General features: G+C 40.4%; 1 pseudogene; it reads left to right on the forward strand.

Annotated features, from left to right (window-relative positions):
- The first annotated feature begins 1175 nt into the window (after positions 1-1175).
- LOC136136705 (myotubularin-related protein 14 pseudogene) lies at positions 1176-1484 on the forward strand (annotated as a pseudogene).
- Positions 1485-10949: the final 9465 nt, after the last annotated feature.

Below are 10949 nucleotides of genomic sequence, written 5' to 3' on the forward strand. Positions count from 1 at the left end.
TTTCTTGATTACTTTACCCAATTAATTTTCCAACCTAGAAGTCTTTGATTATCTTTGATTCTTCCCCCTTACTTCCAACCTATAATCATTGGTAAACACTGTTCAGTTTGCCACCTGCCTTACATCTTTTGAACCTATCCAGCTTCTTGGACTCAACTGCTGCTTCCTTCATTCAGGAAATGGGTTCACATCATATCTTGGTAGTTTGTTTGCACTCCCCAATTCTAATCCAGCTTCTTCTCTTGAGAAAAACAGCTACTGGGGCTAGGAGGAATTGAGTCTTGGACCCTGGGAGAATCCAGACAGGGTATCTGGAACCAGTTTTCTCTTTCAGGGGCCAAAGCCAACGAGTTCCAGGAAGAGATTCTGAATGTGACAGATCTTAGGCCCTCGATAGAAGGCTAATATGAGCCCCATGTCAGCTTGCTTAAATTCTTTAGTTTTCAAGAAATCCAGGAGGAGATGAATGGGTGAACCAAGTTCTCCCACGCTTTAGTTGGGAATATGCAGGGAATCTGGGAAACAAGGTGGCTTCCTCATGCTATCTCCTGAGGGACTGGGAGTCATCCTGCTACTGCACTGCTGGCCTGTAGGGATATGAAAGGCTTTACCTTCTGCCGCTTATAGACTTACTGCTACTTAGAGTGCTCCAACTACCATACCCGAGTCACAATTTTAGGGGGACTCAACAGCCAGAGATAGGAAGATCAAATAGATCTGCTAAAAGAGACTAGTAACAATTTAACAACCAGAAAGATCATAAGCACACATAAGCAGATTGAGGTATAGCAGAAGAACCCAATTCTTTTTATTTAAAACATTGTTTTATTTTAGAGTCAGTTTTTAGCTATATGTCAAATTAATATCTTGGAAGATAAGGTGGAAGAAATATCTCAAAGCCATGATGGAAAAAAGACCTAGTGGATGCATCTAGGAGAACAAATACGTGAATAACCACTGTTTCTGAGAGATAAAAAGATAAAAGAATAAAAGATAAAAAGGATCGTCTGAAAGAGACAGTCATTAAAAAGTTCTCATATTGGTGGAAAGCGAAGGAGGCGGCTGAGGAGGCTCCGGAGGTTCAGGACTCAGAGTTGGTGCCTCCAGGTGCCATGGGACGGGCTGGGCCGCGCTGAGGGCGACGCAGGGCGCTGATAGGGACGCGGGGCTGGGCCATGGCCGGCGCTCGGGCCGCCGCCGCCGCCTCGGCGGGGTCCTCGGCTTCTTCAGGCACCCCACAGCCGCAGGAGCCGGGGCTCGGGGAGCTGCTGGAGGAGTTCTCCCGGACTCAGTACCGGGCCAAGGACTGCAGCGGGACGGGAGGCTCTAAGGTTGAGCGCATTGAGAAGAGGTGTCTGGAGCTGTTTGGCCGAGACTACTGTTACAGCGTGATCCAAAATGTGAATGGGGATATCTGCGGCCACTACCCCCAGCACATCGTGTTCCTGGAGTATGAGAGTTCTGAGAAGGAGAAAGACACGTGAGCATCATGTAACCAAAGCGTGCCCATCTGGGAAGGCCTTGACAGCTCATCCCCAGGGTTAGGAAAGTCTGCAGCTGGGTGGGGCAGGCTCACTTTTCCCAGGTGTCAAGCCTCATTGGCATCTTTGTAAAAAAAAAAAAAAAAAAAAAAAAAAAAAAAAGTTCTCATATTGCATAAAAATACTTGAATTACAGACTGAGACGATGCACCAACTTCTGGGCAGATTTGATGAGAAAGATGTATTCCTGGGCACAGGTTGACAAAACTCTAAATTCTATGAAACAGAGAAACCTCTTAAGCATGGGAATAAAGAATAAATAACCATGGGCATATAGAGAAAACATTTTTGTTTCTGCAGAGTTAGGGCTATCTACATTTTACTGAAACTTGAGACTTGCATTAAGAAACAAGGCTGGAAGTTAATTTATGACTAGTTAGGTATTAAGAATTCCAGAGATACTTACTTCTGCAGAGGTAAGAGTTATATAGTTACATTTCAAGGGGGATGACCCCAGGCTCAGGGACAAATCCATAGGTTGCTAAACTGAATGCTCTGGTCTTATCCTCTCCATGGAGAGATTTACCTACATTCCAAAGGGTTAGAGTAAGAACATCTAAGAGATGTTCTGAATGCTGGAGAAAACAGACTAACCTGGGCTCTGGTTTGGGGGCCAGGGTCTGGACTGTGTGTCCAGGAGGTAGTGGATTAGATCCCATAATGGAGCTCAGGCTGTGTACAGTGGGAGGACGTGAAGGGACACGACTAGTCTCCTGATGGAGAAAAACGGTGTGCTGTGCAATGTCCTCCAGTCCTTCTGCTCTCACCAAGTCTTGAGCAAAGGTCCTACAGTCATGAATATGATTGAGTTCTCGTGGTAAATGTCTATAAAACTGAGGTCAGTGTACTAATTATCATAAACACTGGACAGAGACCTGCCACTGGACAGAGGTTAAACATAGATTGAGGCAACATTGTGAAAAAAGAACAGGAATTTACTGGAAAAGTGAGGACGGTGTTGGACTCACCTAGGCTGTGAAATGAGACATTTGATTGAAATTTGATTTAAGCTGGGAGGCTCTAGTTACATCTGAGTTATGTTACTGACTTCAAGGATATCATAGTTGAGTATGGAGACAGTAGGTGATTCACAACACAGTGTAAGTGCTTGGAAAGTAGAAAGGAAGAAGTGGGGGAGCCAGGGAACATCTCTCTAAAGTGGTGACACTTGAGTTGGTTTGAAGGGTTTGGGGAGATAGAAAAAGTAGTTAAGTATTGCAAGAGAAATTGAATCACATGCTTCCCCTTGGGGACATTTAATTGTCTCTTGTATTTAGGCAGTGAGTGGTCAAAAAGTACTTATTAAGCCTTTACAAACAATTGAAAGCTATTGTGAGCAGGTGACAAGCTGTGATTTTCTTTATGGGTTTAATCTAATGGAGAAGATGAGGAATGACATAAAATGTGTTATAACTGCATACAAATAGAGAAATTTAAAGTACATAGGAAGGGAAAAAGAGGGATCAGAAATAGAGTTACTATTTTTGTATTATCAAGAGTACAACTTCTAATTTCTGGGCTTCTCTTCAAGTATCTTTTGAGCACCTGGCTTTGTTTGACTTTTCCTCTGGGGATAGAGCATTCTCCTTGTGTCTTTCTTATCTGTGAACAGATCTGAAGCTACAGGACCTGGAAGAGAATGATTAATGGTTTTGTTGTTCTTTCTGCTTAGACCAGTTTGAATTTCCATTTTGGAGCTACAGGATGTAGTTTCTGACCTTTTCTAAATTTTAGTATCTTCCTATGAAAAGAAATTATTTCATCTATGTGTGTCTGAGGAATCATCTTTTCCACCATCAATTCAAAAATTTAGCTTTAAAAATATTCTAAAGTACAGTTTAACATATAAACCCCAGGTCTTCATCATATACCATAGGTTCCAGGTCAGTACTTTTTACGCTTTAATGGACGCATGAATTGCCTGGTAAAACACAGATTCAGTTTCAGTAGATCTGGAGTGAGGCTTCAGATTCTGTATTTCTTAAGCTCCCTGGTGACATGGTTGCTGCTGCTGTGCACATCTACTGTAAGGCAGTAGGTGACTGTGTGGATGAGATACGCAGACCTACATGCTAGAAGATGCCTTGAGATTTAGGGCAGAATTCTTGGTCCCCTCTTTTTCCTCTAGTCAGTTTGATAAACTCTGATATCAAACAAAACTTTTTTTCTTTGTTTAAAGGCAGAGAAGAAGTTTTTCATTTCAGGACCTTTGTCTACACCCCCATTTTCAGTTGCCCGAATGTTCAGAGAGTTTTGTTAAAAGAAACAAAGTCCAGCCATTTTCAGAGATTTTCTTTTGCTGGAGTCCTTTAATGGAGGTTAGATAGCTGCATCATCAAGGGAGCTGCTATATGTCACACACATCTCAAACAGTCACTCCAAATAAGACTTACATAAGAAAGAAAACTATGCCTTTCTCACCTCACAAATTCCAAACTCACATATTAAGAAAAGGTGGTATGTTGACAAAGGTTGCGGTTAGACGTTTTTATGAGATAGAAGACTTGTCCCTATTACTGCCATTAAGTGGAAGATTTTTTGTGGAGTATCTTCTTCTATATACTTGCCGATACGACATTTATTTTGTGCTCCTTTTGGACTGGGGATAGCCCTCGATGTCTAGCATACATTGATTGGGAAAATACCCACAATTATATATATTCGCTGTGCCATTCAGTTAGCCACCTAAGCATTTACTGGGTCCCGATTATGTTCCGGGCAACACGATAAGCAATTGACACAACGGTGAGAGAAACAGGCTCTACACAATGGGTATTTACAGTCTAGTTGGTGAGCCAGAGCGAACGTCTTAAAAATGTCAACATTAACATTTAATGACAATTGTAATCACTGGTTTATTTGCTCTCCTTTTGTATTTATCACAACTCCCTTGGCTGAGTTCCCTGTTGATAGTAAGAGGAAGAGAAGTCTATTAGTAAGCTAACAGAAATACTGATAGCCCAAGCTGATTCACTAAATCTTTGTGAAAATGATCTCTACAGTCACTGAGCCTTAGGTTTTCCTTCCTGGAAACAATGCCTCAGGCAGAACAGGTGGGGCATTGTGGATAATCCTGACCATGACAACATCAGAAGCTCTCAGCCTCCTTAAGTCTCTTCTATTTACAGTGCAAGTCCATTCTTTTGTCAACTGGGCTTTGTGCACTTGGTAAATCCTTCCCAAGCGCCGCCTGTGAGCTTCCCCCAAAGCGAAGGTAGCTAGTCCACATGTTATCCTGCCCTTAGTTCCTGTTGATTTTATTTGTATGTTGCATTTTCATTATTAATACTGTAGAGGGGTCCCCAGACCGGGATGGTGACCTCAGACATAATTCAGTCTTGGCTGGGCTCTGTGCGCCCCTGGCTATTGGTCCTTGACCAACTTGTCTCTTAAGGTTTCAAAAATGTTAACTTCTTTTCCTTATTAGCTTGTCTGTTTTTCTCAATGTCTCCCTTAAATTCACTGTTAAAACTCATTCTTTTTTGTATTAACTAAACGTAATACATTTTAATTTCCCAATCCAGAATTTCCTTAACATCTTCCTATTAATCCTGTTCCTCTACTTACAGTAAATTCAATGTGCTATGAGAGTGATATTTAAAAGGAGACTTGATAGATAGCATAAGCTGGCCAAGGCAGAGGTAGGACAGGTAAGGGCTCTGCATGTTTTCCCCGAGGTGAGCGGGAACCCTTCCACTGAAGAACTTGGGAAAGAATAGTGTGGCTGGAGCACAGAGAACCAGGGCATTTGGGCTGAGATGAGCTGGTAAGTAAGTGAGATCATGAGGTCTCATTAAGGGTTTTACATTTTGTGCCATAAGCAAAGGGAAGACATTAAAGGGCTTTAAGCAAGGATTTAAGGGGAATTCTGTGGGATATTTTTTCCGTGTATATGCATTCATGGGGCATGTGGTGACAAATTGGATCTGCATTTCAAAGGAAAAAGCTGATGTTTCCTGAGACAAAGGAAGTACAGGTTATGACCTGATGGCTGTTTCATCACCACTGGGATGGTTTTCACGTTGTTGAATCAGCGAGAATTTTCTTAGAGAGACCCCAGAATACTCACTTGATGCTGATCGAAGCCATTCTAACTGAGGAGAAATTGCACTGACCCAAGTCCCCTCTATCACATATCCTTTCCTAAGAGATAGTTTTGATGACATTAAGATGAGAAGTCACTTGAAGTGACAGTGGGAACCAAGGCAGAGAAAAGGAGAAAGGGGCTCCACCCACTTCACAAATATTGATGACAATGTGTCAATATATCCCCTGATCTGAACATTTACATGAAAAAAATTGCTCAGAAGCACTCATTAAGCACCCACCAAATGCAAAGCACACACGTTAAATGGCTTGGCATCAAGGAGCATTTAGTCCATTGTTATTTGGTAGAAGAGGCACATAAAAAGAAGCCTGTTACCTCCTGAGCGTTTGTTGTTTGGTGATGGTAGAGGGAGTATTCATTTTGTTCTTCCAATTCAGGATTCTTGGCTTGGGTCTTAACTGTGTCCCACAGACTGAGACTAAATGTTTTGCCCTTTGATGTCTTTCCTTTCTCATCCAAATCCCCTTGTCCATGGAATTGCAAACCATAAATCTATCCCCCAAATATAGGGATCTCCCTCTCTCTCTCTCTCTCTCTCTCTCTCTCTCTCTCTCTCTGTCTCTCTGTCTCTGTCTGTCTCTCTCTCTCATATATTTATGTATATATATAAATGAAATATTCATGGATTTGTTGCCTTTCTGAAATCAACCTTGTGCCTTTTGTATTTTCTAAGGCCAAAAACAGGAGATTTGTTTTAGCCTCACATGCTTTATGTGCTTGTATCCTGAGGAATCAATTACTTAGTTACTAATACTCATTTATTAGATAAGCTGGTATGGGTCATAAGGTCCTCAGGAGAGCTCTCCCTCATTACCAGTACTCCAGTTGGGTTAGCAAGGAACAGCCCTACAGATGTGGCTTATGTGCCTTAGATGCCCGAGGGATATACAGTTTGGAAAAAGGTTCTAAATATCAAGGATAATCTTGAATGGTTTTTAACTACTTGTGATTACAGAATACTAAGCAGCCAGTAAAACTGCCACAGTAAAAAAAAAAAGAAAGAAAAGAAATTGTTGTCTTTCTGAGACCACTATTCAAATCATCTTAGGATCTGTGATTTCAAGGAAGACAGGCCTAGTTTATTTCCAAGGGTGTAAACTGTAAACTCTCAGCTAAGGTTGTCAGAGGCAGCTTCTCCAAGAATACAGCTGATAAATGAAGAGTCTACCACCATAGTGCTGTCATTCCACAAGCCCACAGGTTCAACATAAACAGGATGGTTTGGGAAGTCAAGCTAGTGAAGCCTGGGAACAAACAAATTAACAAGACACACTCATGGGCGTGTGGGCACTCACAGCATTTGTCATATAGACTTCTAAGAAGGAGCAGGAAGGCTGCTTTTTATCTGAGTACCAATGTGTCTTTGAAACCAGGAAAAAATGCTTCCATTCCTAGGCTAAAGAGAAACTGGACAGAGGTTTCAGAGAAAGAGTAAGAGTGTATTGTTCCCTTGAAATCTTTCGGTTTTGATGATACTGTAATCTTTGTCTTATGACTTGTGTTTTTATTCCCACTTGTGATAGCTATCATATAGCAGGGGTTACAGGAGAGCAAAACTTCCGTTTCCTAATAACTGACTGCACTGCCCCTCCTTGCTTACCAACAGTTGAATGAACAGTTATATCTGTTGAGCAATGAGTACGTGTGCCTAAATGGTTTGAATGAGCATTTTCCATTTCTGTAAAGACAAACCCCCAAAATCTGTTTGAAATTACTGTTGTTAGGACTGGAGATACCTAGCCTCTGAATTCTCATTTTTAGCTGTGCTCCAAGTAGATAGATTCTGAATCACTGACAAATGTGAGCTCATGAAGACCGTGATAATCTGCTAAACCTACACAAACTGGGTCCCTATTTTGCTAATAAGTATTTCAGTTCTCTTGTAATTAGCAACTTTTTAGTTGTATGTACTAACTCTAATTAAGTGACATATTTGGGATGAATTCTTTTGCTTCTGAAAAATCCGTAAGAAAAGTTAACTGTAGGTTGGAGAAGTAGGTAATGAAAGGAAAAAAAAAAACCACAAAAGCAAAACTTGGACACCAAAAGAAAGAAAGCCTGTGTTGCATTTAATATTTGTAAAGCAGATTCCATAGGAGACTGCTTATTACAGCTAACTCACTTTGATTTCTGGAGTTTATCACATCATTTGTATAGGCCACGATTAACACATGGTGTTCTGGTGGATGTTCATTTGAGTAGCTGTGAAACTTGACTATTAAAAAAAAAACCAACTAAAAAATTCATAACGAGAGCTAAAAAAAATACATGAAAGGAAGATTATTACTACCAATTTCATTAACTCTGTTTTCTTTTTTAAACCTAAAGATGAAAATAAAAGCAATATGGAACTCATACAATGTCTCTCAGGAATACTTTTTGTTCCTCAGAAAATTAATTTGCAACCGATTGAATTAAAATGGAAAGGCCCCAAGCAAATAGGCTCTTGTGGCAAAATCAGAGATGAAAAGCTTACAGGGAGAAAATAAACATCTACTAGTGCCTTTTTATTCTTGATTTCCAAAGCACACTGAAGGTGTCAGTTAATAATAAACCAAAAATTGCTCATATCTTTTAAAAGAAAATCATTCAGTTCTTCAGTTTATATCTTAGCTGCTGACAAATACTATATTGGCAGTATATTTTATCTATTTATATAGTCAGTGGTGTTTCTGTAACTTCCTTAAGCAACTCTCTAAGGCTTTTTCTAGAATACATGCTGTTGCACTATGCTGTGGGTGGGGCTATTTTGCAGCATAACCTTCATCTCCTTTGGTTTGCCGGATAGAAAAATATAGTCTCAAATAAGATAGATGAGTGAATGAAGTGGTCTAGGTAGGAGGGAAGAATTGATTATGTTGAAGTAACCAACCTCAAATTTGAAACTAGAGTAGTTTAATGGGGAACTTTTTTTGAAATAGATCTTTATTGGAGTATAATTGCTTCACAATACTGTGTTAATTTCTTTTGCACAACAAAGTGAGTCAGCCACATGCATACACATGTCCCCATATCGCCTCCCTCCCACCCTCCCTATCCTACCCGTCTAGGTCATCATCACAAAGCACCGAGCTGATCTCCCTGTGCTATGCGGCTGCTTCCCAACAGCCAACTATTTTACATTCGGTAGTATATATATGTCACTGCTACTCTCACTTCACCCCAGCTTCTCCCTCCCACCCCGTGTCCTCAAGTCCATTCTCTATGTCCACATCTTTATTCCTGCCCTGCAACTAGGTGCATCAGTACCACTTTTTCTTTTTTTCTTTTTTTTTTTTTAGAATCCATACATATGCGTTAGCATAGGGTATTTGTTTTTCCCTTTCTGACTTACTTCATTCTGTGTGACAGACTCTAGGTCCATCCACCTCACTACAAATAACTCAATTTCGTTTCATTTTATGGCTCAGTAATATTCCATTGTATTTATGTGCCACATCTTCTTTATCCATTCATCTGTCAGTGAACATTTAGATTGGTTCCATGTCCTGGCTATTGTAAATAGTGCTTCAGTGAATATTGTGGTACATGTCTCTTTTTGAGTTATGGTTTTGTCAGGGTATATGCCCAGTAGTGGGATTGCTGGGTCATATGGTAGTTCTATTTGTAGTTTTTTAAGGAACCTGCATACTGATTTCCATAGTGATTGTGTCAGTTTACATTCCCACCAGCAGTGCAGGAGGGTTCCCTTTTCACCACACCTTCTCCAGCATTTATTGTTTCTAGCTTTTTTGAAAATGGCCATTCTGACTGGTATGAGGTGATACCTCACTGTAGTTTTGATTTGCATTTCTCTAATGATTAGTGATGTTGAGCATCTTTTCATGTGCCTCTTGGCCATCTGTATGTCTTCCTTGGTACAATGTCTATTCAGGTCTTCCGCCCATTTTTTAACTGGATTGTTTGTTTTTTTGATATTGAGCTCCATGAGCTGTTTGTATATTTTGGAGATTAATCCTTTGTTGTTTCATTTGCAAATATTTTCTCCCATTCTGAGGGTTGTCTTTTTGTCTTGTTTATGCTTTCCTTTGCTGTGCCAAATCTTTTAAGTTTAAGTCCCTTTTGTTTATTTTTGTTTTTATTTCTGTTAACTCTAGGAGGTGGGTCAAAAAAGATCTTGCTGTGGTTTATGTCAGATTGTTTTTCCTATGTTTTCCTCTAAGAGTTTTATAGTGTCAGGTCTTACATTTAAGTCTTTAATCCATTTGGAGTTTATTTTTGTGTATGGTGTTAGGGTGTGTTCTAATTTGATTCTTTTACATGTAGCTGTCCGGTTTTCTCAGCACCACTTATTGAAGAGGCTCTCTTCTCCATTGTATGTTCTTGCCTCATTTGCCGTAAATTAGGTGCCCATGTGTGCGTGGGTTTATCTCTGGGCTTTCTATCCTGTACCATTGACCTATATTTCTGTTTTTGTGCCAGTACCATACTGTCTTGATTACTGTACCTTAGTGGGGAACTCTTTTAACTCCTTTCTAATGATGGTGATACTAACATATCAGTTGGAAAATGGGCAAAGTGAATAAACAGGCAGTTTGCAACGCAAGTTATATTATTGATTGGAGAAACAAATTAATGTTAAAATTCACTAATAATCCATAGAAAGTAAATTTTCAAAGAACTAATATGTTAACCTGTGAGATAACCATTTTTAAATGAAAGTATCCAAAGATGATACACTTGTAAAATGGGCAGCTCTGGTACACTGCTTGTACAAGTGCAAATTGGAACAATTATTTGGAGGGTAGTTTGTCATATGTTTCAAGAAAGATTCAAATATTTTAACTCAGTAACTCTAGTTTTGGATATATAACCTTAAATACATGTTTAAAAATATGTATTGAGTTTTTGGGTTTTGGGGGGTTTTTTTTGCGGTCCGCGGGCCTCTCACTGTTGTGGCCTCTTCCATTGCAGAGCACAGGCTCTGGACGCGCAGGCCCAGTGGCCATGGTTCACGGGCCCAGCCGCTCCATGGCATGTGGGATCTTCCCAGACCGGGGCACGAACCCGTGTCCCCTGCATCGGCAGGCAGACTCTCAACCACTGTGCCACCAGGGAAGCCCGAGTTATTTTTAATAAAGAAAAATTGGTAAGGATATAAAAATACACAAAAAGTTAAATATGGTATTGTGTTGGATATGGTGATATGCTTTCCAAATCTCCCTGCAAGGAAGGATTTGTTGCCCTGGCTGCTGGGATTGCTATCAACAGACAGTTACATGTGGCAGTCTTCCGGCAGACGAACAGATTTCAGGTGGCTGCAGAAAGCCACCCTTCTCAAGGCAACCCATCTACTTTGA

The sequence above is a fragment of the Phocoena phocoena genome, chromosome 16, assembly GCF_963924675.1.
Source record: "Phocoena phocoena chromosome 16, mPhoPho1.1, whole genome shotgun sequence".
Lineage (NCBI taxonomy): Eukaryota > Metazoa > Chordata > Mammalia > Artiodactyla > Phocoenidae > Phocoena > Phocoena phocoena.